This window comes from Scleropages formosus, chromosome 9, assembly GCF_900964775.1.
Source record: "Scleropages formosus chromosome 9, fSclFor1.1, whole genome shotgun sequence".
Taxonomy (NCBI): domain Eukaryota; kingdom Metazoa; phylum Chordata; class Actinopteri; order Osteoglossiformes; family Osteoglossidae; genus Scleropages; species Scleropages formosus.
The window spans coordinates 25,260,518-25,283,066 of record NC_041814.1 but is presented as its reverse complement, the minus strand read 5'-3'; the positions used below and the strand labels follow the sequence as shown (position 1 = coordinate 25,283,066).

The window sequence follows — 22,549 nt, the reverse complement described above, 5'->3', positions numbered from 1 at the left end:
CACTTTGAACGCACTTACACACTCGGGTCCATTAATAGCCCGATTTAGACGTATGTTTTAAATACGCACTTAAGCGTTTTTTTATTTTTTTCCTGTTTTATTTCCTTTTTTTTTTTCCTATAACACCATGCATGCGCAAACCTAGAAGAATTCAAAGAGCTTTTTATTCTGCTTGTATAATGGAAGGAGGAGATGTGTTTGGACGAGGGTCCTGCAGTGGGGTTTGGACTCACTTTGTGTGCAGGACACCTGTATTCCATTGGATTTTTAAAAATACATTGTTGACACCCGTGCTGTTTGGAGCGCTTTCTTGCCCCTCCACCCCGACTTAACACAAGTTTGTTCAAATGAAATGATCAAGACAAACTTCATAATTAGCCAGATTTTTTTAAAATTCACTTCTGCTCTTATTGAAACCTCTGTTTTGTGGAAATGTTGGTGCAGTGCTGAACTTGACATCGCGGATATTTTTAAGCAGCGCAAGCAGTTTTTAATCCCAGTAAGAGTTGAAGGGTTTAATCTCCACATAAAAGCACAACCTATGGATTTTCGCATGGAGGCCGGAAATAATAATCTTAATTCAGTGCAGTTTGCCTTTTTTGTCTCTGCCTTCCTGTTGAGCTGTCCACGCTTCTCTCCTGGCTCTTCCGAGATGTTCTCTGAGTGAAGTTGTGCCACTTGTGCTCATGAGCATTTAACTATAATGCCAGTGAATGTAATATCTACATACATTTAGTCAAGAGTTTCTTGAGTCTTTATTACATCCTCCTTCTGCTTGGGTACCCAACACACACGGTGCCGCATTAATCGTTTTGTGGTGACACGTACCAGTGTTCATCGCTCTGCACCCTCAATTACTATTGGTTTATTTGATACCACTCGTATTCCTTTCAAAAGTTGAGTCATCGCCATAATGTCATCGCCGTCGCTGTCCTTACCACTGCGCGTCCTCGTCGTTGTGCAGAACGGAGGGCGCCACAAAGAAACCCAGCGCATTACGAACCAGTGCACATGCCGGAGCTCCAGACCTTCGGTGCGTCTCTTTTTCGAGGAAGCCTTGTTTGTTCCTTCCGTACGTATCCTTTGTTTCAGCCGGCCATCCATTCAGGTCTCCTTCTGGGCCTCGGTCGATTTCCTTTTTTCTTTAAAGGTGTGATTGCAATCAATAGACATCTGGCTGCAAGACAACAGGAGACGCTCACTGTCGTCTGCATTCAAGTAGTTCTCATTACACCCAGCCTGCGGCATTTCATGGGCTCCTTTTTAGCTCCTCTAGTAGGAAATCTCAGTTAAACTCATTCAACAATTCATCATGCTGGCACAAGCTCGGAATAACTTGTTCGTGAGGGCCAGCAGAGACAGGGCTGAACACCCCACTGTTTGCGGATCTTCCCAAATGACCAAATAAATAATGGTAGCAATAATTACGAAAATAAAAACATAAATAAAAATCTGACACAAATCATTGTAATGGGTGAGCATGACTATTGACCCTACTGGAGTATATCCATTAGTGGCTCTGACAGGAATATTGATTTTCACCCTGAAATCATACATGAAATGAATTTTTATCCCAAGTTGACAATTTGTCCTTGTTTGTCCACTTCTTGAGGCAATTATCCATATGTACCGGCATATTGTACCGACTCATGAATTGTAGCGAAACATTGTACTAATGAAGAGATCTGGGATTCTTCGCCGAGTCTGAACCATTTCCACATCTTTGGTCTATGTTTATATAAAAAAAATAATAGAAACAAGAGGAACACATACATATGTTTCCAGTGATCACTCGTATACGAGCTCGTTTGTACATGGAAGCGCAAAGGCATACCCGCATTGTTACCATACTGGCCGTATCTGTTTCTTGGAGCGCTTACTGGTGGACAGCCTCAACTGGCAGCTCCTTTCGCTGGTGTTTATGTGCCGTAATAAGCTGGAAGTAGGGTTACGTAACCGAACATGGGCGGAGGCGTGTCGGAAACGTCACGTGTTGTGATATGTTCCCAAGAATGGAGTTCGGCGGAAAGTTCAGCTGCTCTGGCATGTTGCACTTAATATATATTGAGACATTTGAGGCCCATGCTTGAATTGGGCTTTTCCCTCATCCTTTTCCAAGTGATGACATGTTTTTGAAAGTAATTTTTTGTTTGCGTACTGATCAACTAAGATTCCTCTATGGTAGAAGATTTTGAACTCTTTGCCACCCGCGGTTTCTACATTTAATGTTTCCTGATTGCGTTTCAGTGTCAAACATTTTATATCTCCATAGCAGTTGTATCTCTGCTGCCTGTATATTTTTTAAAAATAAATTCGGCATGAATAAAACCGAAGACATGATTGCGAAGACATGCTATATCTCCTTCACGTGTGTTTTTACCTGCGCCTCTGTATTCGTAATACTCGCGGTACTGTACATGTATGTGTGATGATTTGTGATCACAGGTCTGTCTTTGTGCAGGTTAGGGGTTTCTGTGGCAGTATGGCATGCATGATTGTTGTAGCAGCATGTTGGGGAGTGTATGTACAGTTGTGGACTTTTTAGAGGTTCCTTCATCAGTAAACCCAGCAGTGGTGAGCATGGGGTCTGGAAGGGCCCGGATGTTACGTGCCATGGCTCCAACGCCTGTACCATCTGTCCTACTTCCATTGGACACGCCGACCCGTCAAGCCGCCGATAAAGCAGGGGGCCGGGGTTTCGGGGCTGTGTTTGTGAGCCAGTTACCCCAAGCTGGGTGAGGGGGTGTCTTTAATTTGAGCTGGCACAATGGGGGTGGATGCTTAGTTTTGGGAGGATCACTGTCAGTCACCTGTCAGTGATGGTCCCGCGAGTCAGGGTTAAATTGTGGGGGGGGGAGCTAAAAGGATTAGCCGGAGGCCTGAGGAAGCATTGCCATTCCCGACCCAGCCGACATGCCCCCGACCCCATGCTGTCTAATTCCAACCCAACAAAACACTGGATTTAGATCAACTCTGCGAGGGTCATAGAAGAGGTGAAGTGTGACAGGGACGCGGAGAGACGTGGCGTGATGAATGGTAGTTGAGCTGACAGCCGTACTAAGCCACTTGTGTTACGCACGAGAGTCCGTGTTTACCTGACTTTGTTTTATCTGGGGAAAAGAAATGCACGTCTTCTAAGAGGTTTAGAGGAATTTTACAGGGAAATACATTGAACAGGTTGGTGTATATAACGGTCTATTTATATGCCAATAAAAAGTGAAGCTACGCTGCTCAGCTGAAGTTTCAGCCAGAATGAATTCTGGTTTTACCTATTTATGTAGCTGTATATTTTACTGGAGCAACTGAGGTTCTGTACCTTTTTTAAGGGTGTTTTATACGGGCCCCCCCGGACTGGCAGCCTTCACACGACCTCTGTGTCCTTAACCGCTGCGTTGTGTGCTTTCTCAAGAGGGCAACAGCAGGTATTCTAATGAGAGCTAAGCTTGAAAAGTTTTGGCCAAACATCCAGTACCTTGGTCACAGTGGTCCCTGCTGACGTTGCATTAATGCCGTTTCATAAACACGGCCCCGCTGCTGCGGGTTGCAACAGCGTGCGTTCGTGTCTGATTTCCCGATTAACAGGTGTTTGCTTCCGACAATTTCTCCAGCTAATTGAAGGAGTGGAGCGCCAGCCGTACTTGGCGATGCCGTATCTCATCGTGAAAACCCCCGTAGCCTCCGCAGGGTGTGCTTCTCCCCTCCGTCTGACCTTACAGCGACCTTCGCTTTGAGCCAGCTATAATCTTCTCGGCTCTGCCACAGCCAAAAAAAAAGACGGCATGTCCTTGGCAGGCCGCGACAAACGGCTCCTTTAAGCCACGCTGCCTCCTCTAACGTGCAGGAGGCCGCAGCGCAGGATTGCGCGCGAGTGTGAGACCGAACCATCTGTTGGACGCTGTGTTGCTGTGGGGCGGGGTTGACGATGGCACAAAGCACAGGTGGAGCCAAAGACCCCCAGTGGTTTTGATCACACGTGTCAGAATGGGCTGGAACTTGGGAGCATTAAATGACCATTTCTAAGGAAGTGCAAGAATCCCCCGATTCTCGATATTAATCCGTTCCTGAAAACGGAGCGGATACTGAAATTTCACATACCGAAAGTCTTATTTCCCATCATTTTAAATGGGAAAATATGAGATTTGGTGACACTTTAGAAGCTTTTCAATGCAATTCTTATTTATTCCACCCTAATTCTTATTTATTTATTTATTTGGTTGTTTGTATCAGGAAGGGGGTGCGGTGGCGCAGTGGGTTGGACCGGGTCCTGCTTTCCAGTGGGTCTGGGGTTCGAGTCCCGCTTGGGGTGCCTTGCGACGGACCGGTGTCCCGTCCTGGGTGTGTCCCCTCCCCCTCCGGCCTTATGCCCTGTGTTGCCGGGTAGGCTCCGGTTCCCCGTGACCCTGTATGGGACAAGCGGTTCTGAAAGTGTGTGTGTGTGTGTGTGTTTGTATCAAGTGTTCTTTGTGCCACTTTTCTTCTGAGGGTTGCCATATGGAATTTCATTGCATTCTATACAGTGACAATAAAGTGTCTTATCTTATCTTTAGCATTAATGTCAAATTTTTAGTAATACACACGTTTACTGTTACTCATTTAGCTGACAGTTTTCTCCAAAGTGACGTACAACGTTGCTCTACCTACAGTTATTTAGCCATTTATACAGCTGGGCAATTTTACTGGAGCTAATTTTCTCTCATAGCAGCAGCGGTACAACTTGTATTCTCTCAGCACGCTGTCTTTTTCTTGTACCGATGGCGCAAAGCTCAATTTTTTCTTTTGTCTTTGTTGCTGCATCTGGTGTTTGTGATGCGGGTCAGTCCAGATTACCGTGGCTCTTGCTTTCCAGCAAACTAATCTGCAAACTCATTTAGGCGTGATCATAATTATGCTGTTTGAACATTCCTCCGGAATTGAAATGAGCACGTGCTGTCAGTGAACTGTGCCGTTTTTGTTCAGTACTAGAAGAGGGACAACGTCTGTACGGTGCTCCTGCGTAAACCTGGGATTTTCCACCGCTGTAAAAAACGGTCCCTCACTGTCACCCTTGCTTGTGCTTCCCTCTCATCTCCGTCCAGATCTGCTCCAGTATAACAAATTCGAATTGCAGCGAAACACAGAGCATCTCTGTGAAAAGAAATAATTCGATTCATCATCTGATTAGTCTACTCTTATTGCACAGTATTGCAGGAGGCCTACTTCCATCTAAAGACGTGGAACTCGATGGGAGCAAAGACGCGGTGTTGGATTTTTGCAGCTGTGGACACACACACACACACACATTTTCAGAACCGCTTGTCCCATACGGGGTCACGGGGAACCGGAGCCTACCCGGTAACACAGGGCGTAAGGCCGGAGGGGGAGGGGACACACCCAGGACGGGACGCCAGTCCGTCGCAAGGCACCCCAAGCGGGACTCGAACCCCAGACCCACCGGAGAGCAGGACTGTGGTTCAACCCACTGCGCCACCGCACCCCCCAGCTGTGGACATTTTAGCAAAAAGATGTTAGATCAGGTTGAGGTGTTAGGAGAAGGGCGTCGCAACGTAATGAAAGGGACCACATGAAGACCGATTCAACAAGCCATTCCTTGAGAGGTTATCGTAATTCAAGGGGCATTGTGATGCCAAATCGTACTGCGTCGCAGCTCCACAACTGCGTCACTGAGTCATATGTTTTGCATTGATTCAAATGCCACGAGTGGAGATACTGGAGACAATTCAAAACAAATAAACGTTCCAGTCAAAAGATGTTGTTTTGTTGAGCATTGTTTCCGCCACCGATGAGGCCTGACGAGACCGGCTGTGACACCAGCGCTGCGTGTTGACGGGAGCCGACGACCGCATGCCACGCCATGGTGGATGAGATCAGCATACCTGAAGCTGGACTTCAACTTATTATATTAACGTCAAATTAGCATCAAAGTATTAGCTTCTAGTGACTGTAATAATGTTATACATAGCTGTATGAGTTTTCTTCTGTTAGCTGTAACTATCGTCAATCTTTCTGCTGAATTTGGAATGCTCGGAAGGGGTAGGTAGCTACTGGCACTTGGACCCCCAGAGGTTTATTTTTCTCCATTGCTTTTTGGTTGGAAGATTTTGTTTTCTTTTCCTCCATGGGCACTTGGCTTGTTTACATTTATTTAGCAGATGCTTTTCTCCAAAGCAGCTTCCAGTGAACTCTATGTAGTATTATGAGCCCACACACCTTATTCACTGCAGTGACTTATACTGCTAGATATACTACTTATACTGGGTCACTCATCCATACATCAGTGGAACACACTCTCTCTGTCACTCACACACAATAGATGAACCCAAGCAGCAAGTTGTTGGACTGTGGAAGGAAACCAGAGCACCCAGACAGGGGGAAGGAAGTGCAAACTCCATACAGGCTGAGTGGGGATCAAACCCATGTCCTCTTGCACCACCCAGGCACTGTGAGACAGCAGCACTACTCTCTGTGCCACCATGCCACCATGCCACCCTGCTGTGCATTATAGCTTTACTACATAGTGTATTTGTTGTAGTAATTTAATATATAGGTAACTTTTCATTTACGTTATTATGTCTTTTGATCCTTTGCTCGGTGCTCTCTGTCTCTGTGCGAGAAAAGAACTCCATCAAAAGAAATGTAATTGAATTGAAATTGCATTCAAATAGAAAAAAAATGTATACAATAGATGAAATGAAATGTCCATAAATATTACTTTGTTTCCTGACATTCGTCTCATTGTTTTTTTTTTTTACAAGTTTATAGATCTGGGTGTTTTACTTTTGGATTTCCAGTCCAGTACTTTTCGTCACGGTGTAACAGCAGCATCCAAGACTTAAATCAGCTGTCTTTAGGTTACCAGCCAGTGACTTTAACCACCTGATCTCCTGCTGTGATAGAACAGCTGTGTTTGGGAAGAATGTGAAGGAGTGTTTTTCATGCTCTTTGCTTTTAATGTACCCTAAGGCATTCAGTGGCTTTTCGTTTTTTTGCAGAGAAGGGATGGTTTCGGCTAAATGAAACAGTGTTGATTTCTGAAAGGGAGAGAGAGAAAAAAAACAAACAATCAAAATCATTACACGCCTGACCATCCTTTTCATTTTGGAGAGAAGGCTTTTTCCTGTCAGTTGAAATGCAAATGTTCAGTGAACCGGCGGAGACACACCGTTCCTACGCAGCGAGAGCTGGGCGTCTATTGATGCGGGGAAATAACATCCCGAATGGAGAAAGGGAGGTGGGGGCTTCTCGGAGCTGGGAGGGGTTGGTTGGGGTAGGGGGGGGGGGTCACTAAAACAGCAAATGGACACTTCATTACATCTGCAATTTGTCTTAAATCGTCTGGAAATACCAGATCTAGCAACTGCCTAACAGACACATTCCCATTCTGCTGTATTTATCTGAAGCACTTTTGCATGTTATGGTCACAAAGGCCGTGCCGTGCATTATCCGGTGGATTGGCGCGTGTAATCATGCTGGATGAGATGTAAGCAGTGCAGCTGCCCAGATCCTTCAGGGTGGGAAAAGGCCCAATTAATGGGTTTGACGCTCACTCTGAAGTCATAGTGGCAGGTGGAGGTTGGGGTTTGATTCTGGTACCGCCAGAGATGAGCCCAAGCCAGTGACTCCCTTCCCGCCGGCACTCGAGGTGATGGTTTCCCACCTTGCTGGTGCAGTCCTCCGAGGTAGGAGGTTAGGGAGTTTGGATCAGGAGAGGTGAAGAAACACCCTGGATGTCATGTTGGAGTAGCATCTACTGTGACATGCCTAGGGTTGTGGTGTTTAGACAGCAATTTTCACTGCTGCACACACTGGGGATTCTGGCGCCTAAACCTCCAGGGTCTGTGGACCCACAAGTACACATCTAGTTAAACAAGCATCTAGTGCATGTGACACCTTCCACTGTGAAGGAAACTCTGCGGACTGATGGATGGCATATCAAAGGATAGATTTTGATAGATGCTTACCCTTGATATTTTGTTCAGTTTTCTGGAGAAAGTATGTGATAAAAATGCCAAAACAGCTCTGCAGCACCTATGAGGGATCTGAGTATGGTAAAGTGTAGTATTAGGTCTTTAATGAAATTGGTTAAAATTGTATACCTTATCTGTGCAATCAGCGGTAGAAATTTAGGCGAAAAAACATATGACCAGATTTTAAATGAAGCCTAATTATTTCTGAAATGATTTGCTGCAGTACCGTTTCACACTCAGTTTGTCCACGCTGTAACCTCTGCTGAAGATGTACAAGGTGTAAAAAATTGAGCAATGTGGTAATTTATTAAAAAACAGTTTATGGTCTAGATGTTATTGGTGGGGCTGCAAGCTTCTCTGGATTCATTCCTATTCCAGGACATTTATCCATCAACAGCCCACATGTGTGAAAATGGGACACTTCATCAAATTGGATTTTTTTTTCAAGATTGTACCAGGGCTTCACGGTGGAGAACTCCTCATGTCAGTCATTCAAATGAGCTGATGGAGAGCCATTCTCGTCATCTAAAAATAACCTCTTACTCCACGTTTGCTGATGGATGGGCCAGTTCAGCATTGCCAGTTAGTGAGATAGATGAAGGAACAGCCAAAATAGCTGGGTAACTCTGGGAATGTGAATGTGTATGATTGTCATTGGGTTGGCTGGGTTTGGGCCCGGTGGTGGATATGGCAGTAAATGAGAGGAAGTCCCAGGTGACCCTGTCGGTTCCCTGGCGGCAAGGCTATTGATCGGTGGGTCTCATCAAGAGTAACAAGGAGACAATCTTTTGGTTGAAGCACTTATATCATGGTGCTTATATCATGCTAAATTCTGCTCTTGAACCCCCACCAGAAGTTCATTGTGATGGTGGGACAAGGATTTTGTATTTGCTCACTCAAAGTGGACTAGAGTGTGACTGGTGGACTCCAGTTCTTTTGTAATATATGAATTTAGTCTTGGTTTACTAGCCTTTTGGAGAGGTAGCAATTCCTATGGCATATTATATGCACTAGGGCATTGGTTCAGTCTTAGGTTTTTAATAGGACACTGGTTGCTCCAGTTGGTGTCATGTCTTAATGACTGAATGGCTATGTGTAAGATTGCCCTGCAGTAGACTTGCACCTCATCCAGGGTGTACTCTGCATCTTCCCTATGCTTCCAGGATAGAGTTTGGACCTCCATGACCCTGGATTGGACTAGTGCTTATTGATAATGAATGAATTGTCTGGTTGGTTCTTACAAGCCCATGGGTAGTACCCTCAGCAAGACCCTTCAGCTTTCTCAAACAAAGCTCAGATCCACATCGGTTATGTTGCTTGGAGACAGAGAAGGCTACAGGTTGCACATAGGCTGTTGTATGTGTTTGTTCACACCAAATTTTTTGTGTCAGTTGCCTAAAACCTTTCCAATTATCTTCCTTTGCTCATTCTCCTTAGCTTTTTTAATGGCAGTTTCAATGGGCTGAAAAAAGGAACGTGTTACAAATTAAATTCTTAATTCAGGCATCATTATCTTTGGGCTCCAAGCAAATGGTATGCAAGCCACCAGCTAAGGCTCTCCACTGTGCAGTGGGTCTGAGTCATCCTCTGCTGTTCTTTAGAAGCTTGTCTCCAGATGTGAGCGGATCATGTCCGGCACGCGAGGCCGGAATCCAACTATCAACCGACCATGCATCAGGAAAGCGGGAGGAGGAAGCAAGAGATGTGAGAGCTTCCAACTGTCAGCTGAGACAGCTGGGCTTGTCGGGGCTGCAGAGAAAATTAAGCAATGAGCATTAAAGACATGGCAAAATGACAGCATCTATTTTTCATATCATTTGTTTGGAGAGCTGATTTTACCGAAAACAACTAGCAGCGCTTACAGCTGTATGCTTTGAGGGAGCTGCATATTTATGAAGAAATGTGTTCTTATTCTTAACGACATGATGACTGGCCAAAGTATCAGTCCGTTTTTAGCTCAAGTAGATTGTTGTTCATTGGCTCCTATTCATTAGTACAGCTTTACATCAGACTCAGGTAATTGAGCTTAAGTACAACAAGTTGCTTTCTAGGAATTTGAACTCTTTACTGCCAAGGTGCTGCTCAAGAGGAAGGAAAACTACTGTACAGGTTGGGTTATGATGGCCTTCAATCTTGATGGTGCTGTGCCAGTGGTTGGTAGCACATTAATGACTGAAATATCTTGCGTCCCATCACAAAGCCTTCCAATATCTGCATGCCGCCGCTTGAAAGCGCTTGGAATTCTGGTGTGGTACTCAAACTTTTAACTGAGTCTAAGGTTTGCTTTTAGGGCTGTTGTGCTCACCATGGACCCTTCAAGAGCTTTAATGTTCATTAGGGACCCTTCGTCTTGAGCCCCCCGTTGGCATTGTCTCTATTTAGCAGGTGAGGGTGGCCCAAAAGCCGGCTGTCTCAGCTAACAGAGGTGTGATGGATGGGTACATTATGGGAGCTGATGGGAATGGCCTGAAGGAGGGGGCAAGGTATGGAGAGGGGACCAAGCAGGCCCATTTGGAGGGAAGCAGCGAGGCCTGCGGCGTTCCGTTGCATGCGGGCAGATTGCCCCAGCAGGACAGAAAATCCCGCACCGAGCTGCGCTCTTAGCCGCCGACGGCGTGCAGAAAAGCAATGGGCCATCAGAGGCCGCGTTCTTACTCTCTGTGTTTCCTGAAACAGGCAGTTAGTCATGGCGGCAGAGTGCTGCGGGCAGCAAAGCTCTGAAACCACAGTAAATCCCATGGACGTAATGAAATTGCACTTAGAGTGCACAAGTGGGAGGGAGGACAGGGGCCTGGGGGGTGGCCGACATACTGCAGTAACTCGGAGTTCTTCGACACGGGTGCGCGTGGTGCCCCGCTGGACCTGTTGCTCGGTAAACGGTGCTCCGTGACAGGCCGGAACGTGGGCCTCCGTGGGGCGCTCATTGCTGACCGGCAGGGCTCGTACTCTCTGCCACGTTTGCATCCGGCCGTCCAGCCACTGCCATGAGGCCGGAACCCGACCCTTGCATTCGCAGTGTTTCGGTCACATCGGATACATGACTACCCAGGCAGGGTTGCAGCTTTCTGAGAACAACTTTCTGATTTTTGACCGGGTGGCAGCTTTTGGATACCGCACTTTATGCAAGTCTCTTGTGACTTTAGTCATAGTGACCGATAAGCTAGGCTCCCATGTGGTGTGGTCTCACATTGGACAGTATGGGCCTTTGCGGTGATGGGGATGACGGTGCGGGGGTGTGTTTAAATACAGTCACACTGTTCATGTATTTTGTGTCACAATTAGCTCCAGTGTCCTAGATATTAGTTATTTCTATCTAATGCCAGTAATTAGTTATTACTATTTATTTTTTTCCCAGGTTGCCTCAGGGGCTCCGGCTTATTTTGTTCCGCTGCTGTGGTTACTGTCCCCCGAAGAGATGCCGAGTGACCAGGCGTGCAGCAAAGCCCCGTCAAGTGACGTGTCTGGTGTGAATGTTAATAATGAGGACTTTAATGACGTCGCCATGGTTTTCAGCTCGTAGGGCTTGTCCGTCGGAACAGTTCCCGGTGGATGTCGTACCCGTGGAACACCACCCCCTTTTAACCCCCGCTGACCCTTGCAAGGCCTGCTGCTGTCATAAGTTTCCGTTAGGCCAACAACGAGGGTGAGGAAAATGGCAGATTGTTGGCCTAATGAGGCTTCAAGCAACTGTGAAGAAGACAGAGAAATTCAAAGGTCTCTCTGATACCACGTTCCCGTTTCAAGGCTTGAACAGTTGCAGTAATGTCCTCATTACGGTGAGCCTTATTAGAGAGATTGATATTTACTCGCCTTGCTTCTGCAGGTAGACACGTTGAACTGAGCCATCCTCGGCTTGGCACTCCGTGTTTCTTCGCGTGTATAGGCTTTGGAGACAGACAGTGATGCATCGGTGTCAGCTAATTAAAGTCGGAGTAGATTGACTTAGTTTCCGCCGATAGAATTTGCGAGAAGCTCCCTGCTGACAGGTTGATGAAAGCGTTCTGTTCCTCCTGCGACAGGCGAGTCTTGCGATGCGCCGTGGTTCTCGTGCCGTTGTACGCGGAAGACGCGCCTCCATCCTGTACGTCCCGCGCGCCTTTGAACCACATCAAATCGCTAATATTTAAATTAGAGCGCAGAGTTGATTATCGTCACTGTGTACGGTGTGTAAGTTAGATGCGCGGTTACTGTCGATGAAACATTGCTCTAAGAAGCAATAACATGCATTTTCCTTTTGGCGAACCTCCCTGTTACCAGCGTGTCTTTGATTCAATATCTTCTCCACAGCTGGCACAAAACGCAATCATTAAGATTTGCACAGACTGGAGGAGAGAGCGGTGCTGTGGAAAAGGAAGCCAAACAGCAACTGGTGGATAAGACCAATGGGATATTAAAAAAACAGCATTAGGAAAGGACTAATATTATCTGATATCTCATTCATTTCCCCACATTAATTTGCAAATCAGTGCAGACGGTCCTGTGAGGTATTGTGATTAATGAGAAGCATAATTAGGCTGGAAGTAAGGAGAGCTGCGAAAGCAATGTCGTCAAAACGGTCAGGAAACCGGGTCTACTGCTTGGATCAGTGTGCGCCTTTTCTCAACCGAGCTCCCTTTATGGTGGTGGTGGTGGTGTCATGGAGAAACAAGGTCTTGGGATCTCGTTGTCTTCGTAATAGGCCTTGAGCCCTTTCCCTCCAGGAGAAGCTCTTTCTAGTCCGCCAGGAACTCGGAATTCCGCAAAGAGAATCGAGAATGATTTTGCAATAGCTGTTCCATATAAGTTTTTAATGCTTTCTTTTTCGGCTTCGTATACCTCCGTGGCTTTGAAGTCATTCCTCACTTTGAGATGTGTAAAGACTAGTGGTCACAAGTCATCAGGAGGTGTGCTCTGCTGTGCCATCTGCGGAAGAACCGAAGTCCCATAGGTGCGCCGCGATCCCATCGGGACTGAGCGATTCCGTGCTCAAGTGCATTTTCCTGTGGACGCGTGCTCCGTCAGGAAGGCGGTCTAGTCTGGTTTTGAGGCAAGTGTCAAACTGGAAGTAAAGTTTTTTGAAGTTTCATACTCTGATTCATCCACCGCTGCATTTCAAGTAGCTGCCTCAACGATCAGGGTTACGGCGATCCGGAGCCTGTCTCAAGAAGTGTATCTCTCGTTCGAACCTTTCTGTCGTAGGTATTTTCAGCTGTAGAAAAATCTCCACTTTGTCTTCATTAGCGTGTGAAAAGGGTCTCCTACTGAGAACCTGCGCCCTACGCTTCCCCAACCTTTCCTGCTGGAGGGGCTTCTCCCAGGCCCTGCTATTAAAGGGAGCGCTCTGATGTCTGCCGTGCCAGGTTTGATCTCGACTCGTTTGAATCTTTGCCGCGTCGCCCAGGTTCCTGCCTTATCTGCTGTTTACCCCCGGAGCAGATCTAGTTGGGATGAATTCAGGTGCTGGACGTTCTTGCTCACCCCCCCCCCCCCCCCCCCACCACCACCACCACCACCACCACCCCAACCCCATCCTCCAGCCCATTCTGATGCGTTTGTCTGACGCGCCTCCAAAAAAAGGCAGCCCACGCGTCAATGATGAAAGTAGGGTTTCATCACTGGTTGAGGCGGTTGCAGAAGGGGATACACATGCGGCACCACATTACAAATTCAAAGGTGGAATTTAAAGCCTGTAACATATTGCTTAGCTACAGTGGATGGGGTGCGTAGCAACAGGATTCCAAAATGGCTAAAATAAACAAGTGAGAGGCTTCCACCCCCGCACGTGGACGGCTGTAAGGCAGGGGTGTGTGAATGTGGCGGAGCGAGGGCTTCACTCCAGGGGGTACCGACATCGATGGCGTATCACAGCTATATTCACATGGCAGCATTGCACTCAGAACTTACAAACAGTGATAATAAAATGCACTGGGGCCATTCATTCAAAGAAATCTGTAAATAAGGAACGAGTAAGAATACAATAACTCTGAGCACAAAAGACAGACTGTTATGTGACCCCCACCAACCCAGATACAACATGTAAACTGCTCCACCTGTCACTCCTTAAGGGAAATAAAGACAACATATTTCACTTACAGCTCAGCCTCATAGGATCCCTGATCTAAGAGAATAAATTAAATTTATTTTGCACTCTGAAGGTGATTTATTTACTTGTACCTTACATTTTAGGCATGTTTGTGCTATCTGAGGGATTCTGCAAGTTACACAAAGCGGTGTTTTTGCAGTATTTTAAATTCCAGCGAATACTCAGCGGAAGCGTTTGGTGTAACGGGTTTTAAAATCGTGTAAGCACACGTAAAGGGTACGAGTAAATTCGTGCTGCCGCCTTTGTTAAACAAATTTGAAGTTGAAGTTTTTTTCATCCATATCTCCATTGCAGTTCCCATGTACGTAAAATCAGTAATGTCACAACAATACAAAATACGCTGACCTTTATTATACTTAATGTGCAGATCATGCTAAGGGACCGTCAACATCTTTTGAGTTAGTCTAGGGGGCACAGACCCCCCTCACCGAGCTCAGTGGTGTACAGTGCAGGCTGCTGTGATTTTTATTTAATCTTAGCTGTTAATTACTGACACTTGATGGGGATTTCGATGTATTGCAGAGACTGATTCCGTTAAGCTGAATGCATTGCTTGCGAACTTGTTTCTCAGTCATGTTAAACTGACACAGTGGTAATTGATGATTAACCGAACCCTAATAGTGAAAACAGAAATATGTTTATATTTTTGTTCCTAAAAGCGAACAATAATGTTAATAATCTGAATTCTTCAGCTGCTTCTTCATCTTTTCTCTGTGAAAAAGAAAACAGCCTGCTAAAGGAAAAGTAAACCCAAACAGCATAAAATATGAATTTGTTTAATTTCACAGGGAATTTTATTATTTGAAAAACAATAGACGGTTCTCAACTAGTGCCTTGACATAATCTGCATTGTATAATGGGTTTCAGTAAGTGCATTATTATAAAATCGCCGAGGTGATGAGCACACAAACAGACATGGTAAGCGCAATCAGATAATTGCGGCCCACGCATCTGCAAGCTGCAAAAAGACCAATTAGTCCAATTTCGTTAGTGGCGGTGTAAACAGAGTCGTGTCCCTCTGAGCAGGCGTAAGGGCTGATTGTAGCCTCCCCCCGAAAACAATTACGCACCGGTGTCTAGTGGTTCAGTGCCTCTCCTCTTGTATGACGCTGTTGGCAAGGACTTTCCAAAGATCAAGTCAGAATTATAAACAGGGGCAGAGACCAGATGCAGGTTCCGGTGACGTTCGAGTGCTTGCAGGTACATTTCTTGTAAGGCGCTAAATTATTATTCATTATTTCAGCAGCACTTTTCTCTGAAACAGCTTACAATTATAGGTTTATATTCTGAACTACTTTCAGTTCTTGTACCGTTTACTTGGTAATTTAAGCGTGGTAGTTTTTACTGTCTGTGTTCTGGGGTGCAGTCAGCTGTTAGTGTAGTGGTTCAAGCTGCTGTCTTTGGTTACCCAAAGGTTGTAGGTTCAATTCCCATCTCAAGCTATGGTACTTACCGTTAATTGCTCTAGTAAAATTAGCCAGCTGTATAAATCTTTAAAAAATTGTAAAGTTGCTTTGAAGAAAAGTGTCAGATAAATTAATAAATGTTAATTCAGGATTAGTCCCTGGGTCAAGGGTTTTGTAGTAGTTGCTGGGATTTATCCCTTGATGCTTTCATTGGAAGGTAGCAGGTATAAAAGTCATACTGCCTGCTGGCCCATAAAGCAAATAGCATGGGACAATTACATATTGTTTAGCTGGCTAGATTTTAGTGAGGAGCTCCAAACTCTGAACCTGAGACCTTTTGATCTGTGGGTACTTGGTCTACCACTGAGCTACAATCCTCAGAACACATGGTACAATAAAAGTAATGCTTTAATTACAGAGGAGCAGAAAATCCAATAAAAAAAAAAAAAATTTAAGAAAAAAAATCACTGAAATTATAAAACCCAATATCAACCTGTGAATTGCTCTGTGGTTTTTGTACTACAGAGCACACACACACACACACACATTTTCAGAACCGCTTGTCCCATACGGGGTCACGGGGAACCGGAGCCTACCCGGTAACACAGGGCGTAAGGCCGGAGGGGGAGAGGACACACCCAGGACGGGACGCCAGTCCATCGCAAGGCACCCCAAGCGGGACTCGAACCCCAGACCCACCGGAGAGTAGGACTGCGGTCCAACCCACTGCGCCACCGCACCCCCTTACTACAGAGCAAAAAAAAAAAAACGAAAAAAGAGTTGTCAGATTTCTTTTTGAAGAGTAAAAAAGAAAGGAGATTTCTTAGACATCACCTCTGGAGATATGGAGCAAAATGTGTGACTGTCAGTGACCTGTTACTTATGTAAGATGTTAGATACTGTAAAATCTGTCACTTTCATTGACTGCTTATCTTCGAGTCACTGTGCACTAGGCTGGGGGGGCGCACCCTGGATGGGATGCTGCCCATTGCAGAAGCCTGCAAACCGTTTCTAGTAATTGCTGCTGTCTAAGTAGCTAGGAAAGCCATGGAAAACTATGGTCAGCTATGGTACTTTACAGCAAAAAGGCCTTTTCATCCGTATTGTTTGCACAAAAAGAAGGGGTGTAACTTCTCGATTAACGATTGTGTCATGTAATTGTGCTCCGAGTGAGTTCTGTACCTCTGATCGCCCTTCCTGTAATTAAAATACAGGATTGCCATCACACTTTGCACATGGTTGTCCTTAGAGCTCTGTGGAGGAGGGTAAAACCTATATCCATACCATATGTACTTCTCAGCCTGGGGCTTGTTCTATTTCTGGCATGTAATTAGAGGGTTTGTAGTTTAATTTCCTTTTTGGGGCTTTTATTCTGGCTGCAGTGGACTGGGGTTCTGTTAGGGGTGAACCTGACCCTCCATTCATTGTGGGATTGCCTCCTGATCCCTGGAGCCCTGATCGGATAAATGGTTATTGAAAATGGATTGATGGATGGATTTTTAATTATGTACGGAAATCACAAAGAACGGCCTCACTATAACGTGTTCCAGATGCTACGAGAAAGCAGCGATTCTTCTTCGATTCCTCCTTTGATCATCACATCGCATGTTCTCAAGAATCGAAAATGGGAGCAACACAGGATTTCTGGTGTGTGTGTGTGTGTGTGTGTGTGTGTGTGATGGAGGGGGGGTGTGCGGCAGACACAACTGGGGGAGCCTCACTTTCTCAGTGCTTTTAAAACAAAGGAAAGCATGTCAAGGATTGCGCTTGCATCCACATAATGCTCCCGGATGTCACCGATGCCGAATTGCGGATCCGTAATCAGACAGCACTTTGACGCACGGTGTCTAGTGTTGTCACCAAACCCGTCTTATGAGTGTATAAATTTTAGGAGAGCTGCCACTGATGCATTTGAAGAACATCTATCAGCACTGCTCACGGTTCAGGTGGGTAGGTTTGTGTTGTGTCGCCGCAATCTAGAAAGGCTGTTTACCCGAACACATTATTCCCTTCGACGTGAGGCCCTCTCTCCTTCTACCTACCAACGCGAGCCTCCCTCCGAATTTTGCCTTTGAGGGCTGGTGGCAATGCGCACGAGAGAGCCGGAGGGACTGGATATCAAACCCAATACTGCAGTTCCCCAATGAGGGGAGAATGGGGTTATCGATCCAACAGCTGGTGGCGAGAGTGGATTCTCATCCTTTCGCTGGCCGGGTGACCTGGGTAAACACACCTGCCGAAACATGGTAGCGCACCCATGCTTGGTTGCCGGAACAGATGTCATCTCCCTGTTTAGGGCAACTGTGGAGGAGGGAGTGTGCAGTTTAATCTTTAAACACACATCTGCCTCCACTGGAAGAAAACAGCTTCAGCAGACTGGTTTGCGCTTGGATACAAAGACAACACGATGGCCGGTCGGTCTTTCTCAGTACGTTACAGACGTCTAACACGATTGCAGGCTTCGGTCTAAACGTGTGGCGAATTTGCTGCCTTGCTCCCTTCTTTCAGTCCACTTGGTGATCGGTAATCCCAAGCGCAATTAGTTGCGGACTGTCGTTTGAAATTAGCTGTTATGTAAGCAGATGCTGAGAAAACCGACGTAGCTTCTGCTTTTGCGCACATGATAATTTCGGCACGTTTAAGGTTGTAGTTGACATTTACACCGTTCGTGCAGTTGGAGCTGACTTCAAGAAGCCCAACATTTATGCTCGGGACTAATTTAGTGTCAAATTAACATCTTTTCAGAAGTCAGAATGTTTGGCACGTGTGAAAAAGCAGTTTATTATCTGCTTGGAAACTGCCAGAGGTTTTAATTTTGTCATACAGCCTGTAAAAATTATGATGATGACCAACCACTTAAGTCAGTTCAGGCTGTCAGCATGCTAAGTGAACGCGTACGAAGGTAATCGTGCTAATACGGCATTGACCATGATGCCTACGCCAATTCGCCAAACACGTTTCGAAACCCCTCTCCAGTGGTAGTAGGTGGCTTCAGTAAATCTGTATCAAGCCCTGCATGTTTAAGTTCTGCTTAAAGAAATGTCAGAGAAGGAGATGAAGGGGAAAAATAGGTTCTCTGGTGAATTGTGTAGTCCAAATTGCGTGAAGCCATCTGATGAAATGTCCCACTTATGTACAAAGAGCGAGGCCAGTTAGAGGCGGTGTTACGCAGGGAGACGGGGGTGAGGGGGAAACATGCAGTAGGGTTTTTGCGTCACCTAAACTGTGAATCAGTTCAGTTGTGTCGTGTAATTGATCAAGGGTTATGTTGTGCTGGAGAATGGTTAACGCCAGGTTTTTGTTATGTTGTTTTTGCTCACAGTAAACATCCGTTCATCCATCGTCAACAGCTGCTTGTCCCGAACGGGGTGGCGGCGAGCCGGAGCCTTAACCGGTAACGCAGGGCGTACGGCCGAAGGGGGAGGGGACGCAGCCAGGACGGGATAGCAGTCCATCGCAAGGCATCCCAAGCAGGGCTCGAACCGCATGACCCACCACACAGCGGGCACCGGCCAAACCCGCCATGTCACCGTAAACAGCAAAATGTATTTCTATATGTCTGAATCCTCTTCTGTGGTCTTTACTGAATGGACTGTGGGTTTTTTTTTCCCCCCGACTGAAAGGCAGTGGTTACCACATTGAGGTGAACCCCCGGCTCTTGTGGTGCCTGTTGGAGGGCCGAAACAGAGAGAGCAAAGGTCAAACAAAATCACTGAGAGAGCAGAAGTAAAAAAAAATCGTTGACTGCAATGGAGAATGGATCACAGGTCACAGATATGAGGGGGTATAGGTATGAATGTGTGTTCCTGAACCCATGGTCACCACCCAAACGAGGACCACAGGAAAAATATTAGGAAATATTACAGTATTATAAGGGGATAACTGCACTGGTATATATGAAAGTATGTATAAAGTATGAAAGGTTATTGAAATAGTAATTCAAGTAGAATATGGAGGGAGCAAGCAGCGTAGTGCTCAGAACTTCTGCCCTTGGACTCCAAGGTTGCAAGTTTGCATTTCACCTCCTGCTGTAGTATCCTTGATCAATGTACTTACCTTAAAATTGGTCTAGTATAAATTACCCACTAGTATAAATGAGGTGGTGGCGCAGCAGGTTTGGTCAGGGCCTGTTTTCTGGTGGGTTTAGGGTTCAAGTCCTGCTTGGGGTGCCTTGTGATGGACTGGCGTCCTGTCCTGGGTGTGTCCCCTCCCCCTCCAGCCTTATACTCTGTGTTGCCACATTAGGCTCCGGCTTGCCGTGACCTTCCTTGGGACAAGCGGCTTCAGGCAATGTGTATGCGTGTAGTATAAATGGATAAATAATTGTTGGTAGCTGAATAGCATAAGTTGCTTTGGAGAAAATATTCAAAGGAGTAAATGTAATAGCTGTGGATAACGCAGTATCCATAAAGGCTTGCATTTATTAATTTAGCTGACGCTTTTCTCCAAAGCGACTTATAATGTTAATCTACTTACAGCTACTTAGCCACTTGACTGGGAGTTTTGTACTTCTGGATTAAACCGCGTCATGTGGGACATTGGTTCCGACGTGACCCACATCTAACCTTTACAAGATGTCGCAGCTCCCTGACGATGTTTCCAACAGGAGAAGCGAAACGTTGGAACCAATGTCCCAAATGATGCAGTTTAATCCAGAAGTACAAAACTCCCAGTTAGTTGACACCAACCGCGGAAGCCTACGGGTTTTAATACTTACCCACTTATACAGCTGGATAGTTTCACGGGAGAAATTTAGGGTAAGTACCTTGCTCAAAGGTACTATAGCCAGAGGTAAGATTGAATCCTGCGACTTCTGGGTCTAAAGGCAGCAGCTCTAACCACTACACTACCAGCTGTCCCCATGATATAATAATGATATAATAACGTTAATGTCCAATAGTGGTGCGTCAAGCAGGCAAGTGAGGAGCTTGTGGTTAAGCAGCGTGCTTCTCTGAATGTGATGTTGTCGATGATGCTGTAATTTTACCAGACTTACAGGAGCTTACCCGCAAAATGAAGCAGGACCGTGGCAGTCAGTGAGAAAACCTTTGATGGTGTAATAAAGTCTCATCTTCATCTAAATTTTTTTCGTTTTGTCCAGTTAACTCTCTAAAAATCACTGGGTCGGTAATTCAGTAAAACTATGTGAATAAACAGAGCACGTCAAAACGATTAGTCAGTGACACTGCACGTAGCAGCATTTACGGTTGCCTGGCCAGAACAAGGACGTGTTCAGAGTCGACTCCGAAAAAGTCCGGGAACCGCTGTTATAAGACATGCGCCTCTCAAATGGACCAGCAGAACCACCCGGCCCCCAACCTTGATCCCAACCCCCATGGCCTGGAGCCATGTGCGCGGAACCGGGCGACGGCCACACCTGACAAGAAGGAAGTGCGGCTCCCCCAGTCCTGAATTATTCAGGCGAGAAGAACGGCCTGGCTTTTCTGCTCCTTAATTGCCCACCTGGGTGTTTCGCGGCCCAGGGCAGCGTCTGCTGTGCGCCAAGCGCACCGTTTCTGGCTATGTGCAGAAGCAATGCACTGAGTGACGATGCCTTTATTCGCCCTCCTTACACACACACACATACACACACACACAGAGGCATCCCTCACATACAGTCCTTTCTCTTTCTTGTATGTCAACAACTGGGTAAAGAAGACTTATTCCATTTCCCAGGAGCGGTTCGATGGTTCGGGTGTGGACGGCTTTTCCTCTCATGTCTAATTGCAGTCTGGAAAGCTCTTGCAGCAAGATGTTCTGGGACGCTTCATGATTCCCCCCCTGCAGGCCTCTTGGAAGCCAACTGGATTGGGTGTACCTCTGAAGAGTCGCTCAGCCAGGGGCATTTTCAAAATTTTCACTTTTTTCTTTCTAAGGGCACACGTGCGTTTGCAGACATTCACACGCACGCTCGCGTACGCAGGATGAAACGAAGAAGGAACCAACCGAAACAATGTGTGATTGTGCACTGATGTACAAGGAATAGTACAGATGACAACTTCAGCCAAGAGGACACTGCTGTACGACTCTTCTCGTGCGAGGATCTTCCAAAAGCAGCTAAAACGTGATCGGCAGCCAGACTTTTAAACACGTCTGCAGGTTTTTCTTAGCTTGGAGGATGAGCCGTGGCGTGAACGACTGTACCAGTGAGAAAGGAAATATAAAAATATATCTGCAGCTGGTAATGCTGTTGATAAGCGACAGACTATTTATCCAGTAATATCTGAAAAATAAATTTTCTTTCATGCCAACGTGTGCAGTCTGTTGGTGCCTTTAAATAACACCGGCTGAATGTTCTAGCCAGAGCTACTCCAGAAATGTTCCATTGTTTTAGGCACCGAGATGCTTGCAGAACTGTTTTGTCGTGCCACATGCAGCGCAACCTAGTTTACAGTCATTGAACATATGTAAATGAAGCGCAGCTGAGAACCCTGGGATTTGCCCAGACTGAAAAGGAAGGAGGTGGAGTTGTGTCATTGTTTTGAAAGACTGCCCTCTAGGGGCCGGAGGACTGAAGGATCGAACGGTGGGCTCCAGCCGACGTCGCTATTCAGGCCCTTTGTAGTTCTTGGTTTGAGCATCCGATAGCAGAGCCTCTTCTTTTCAGTTCTAAGTTAATACTGCCGCGCAAACAAAATTTGCACAGATCACCGATGAAACTCAGTTTTTATAATTGGCGTTCATGGAATAATCAATCAATTTCTCTCACTTTCCTTGACTGCTTGCCCTGATTAGGGTCACGGCGGTCTGGTGGCTATCCTAGAATCACGTTGGACGCGATATTTAAGATTAAAAAAAAAAAACTGCTTATAGAAACAAATGCTTTATGAAGAGCAGTACCGGTAAAGTGCAGGCTGCAGCCTAACAAGCTGTGATACTACAACAAGGTGGCGTAGTAAAGGCTCTTACCTGCTGACCCAAAGGTTTCAAGTTCAGATCCCCCCGCTGTTATACCCTTGGTCAAGGTGCTTACCTTGAACTACTCTGGTAGGAATACCCTACTCTATAAAACTGTAAATCTTTGTAAGTAGTTTAAGTCACTTTGGAGAAAAGTATCAGTTAAATAAATACATGTAAATCTAGTACAAGAATGTCTT

The 22,549-nt window shown here is 46.0% G+C and overlaps 1 protein-coding gene across 4 annotated transcripts in view; it reads left to right on the top strand.

Moving 5' to 3' along the window:
- LOC108929635 (sodium/potassium-transporting ATPase subunit beta-1-interacting protein 3) overlaps window positions 1-22,549 on the top strand; it is a 122,759-nt gene that overhangs the window by 839 nt on the left and 99,371 nt on the right. The window lies entirely within an intron of this gene.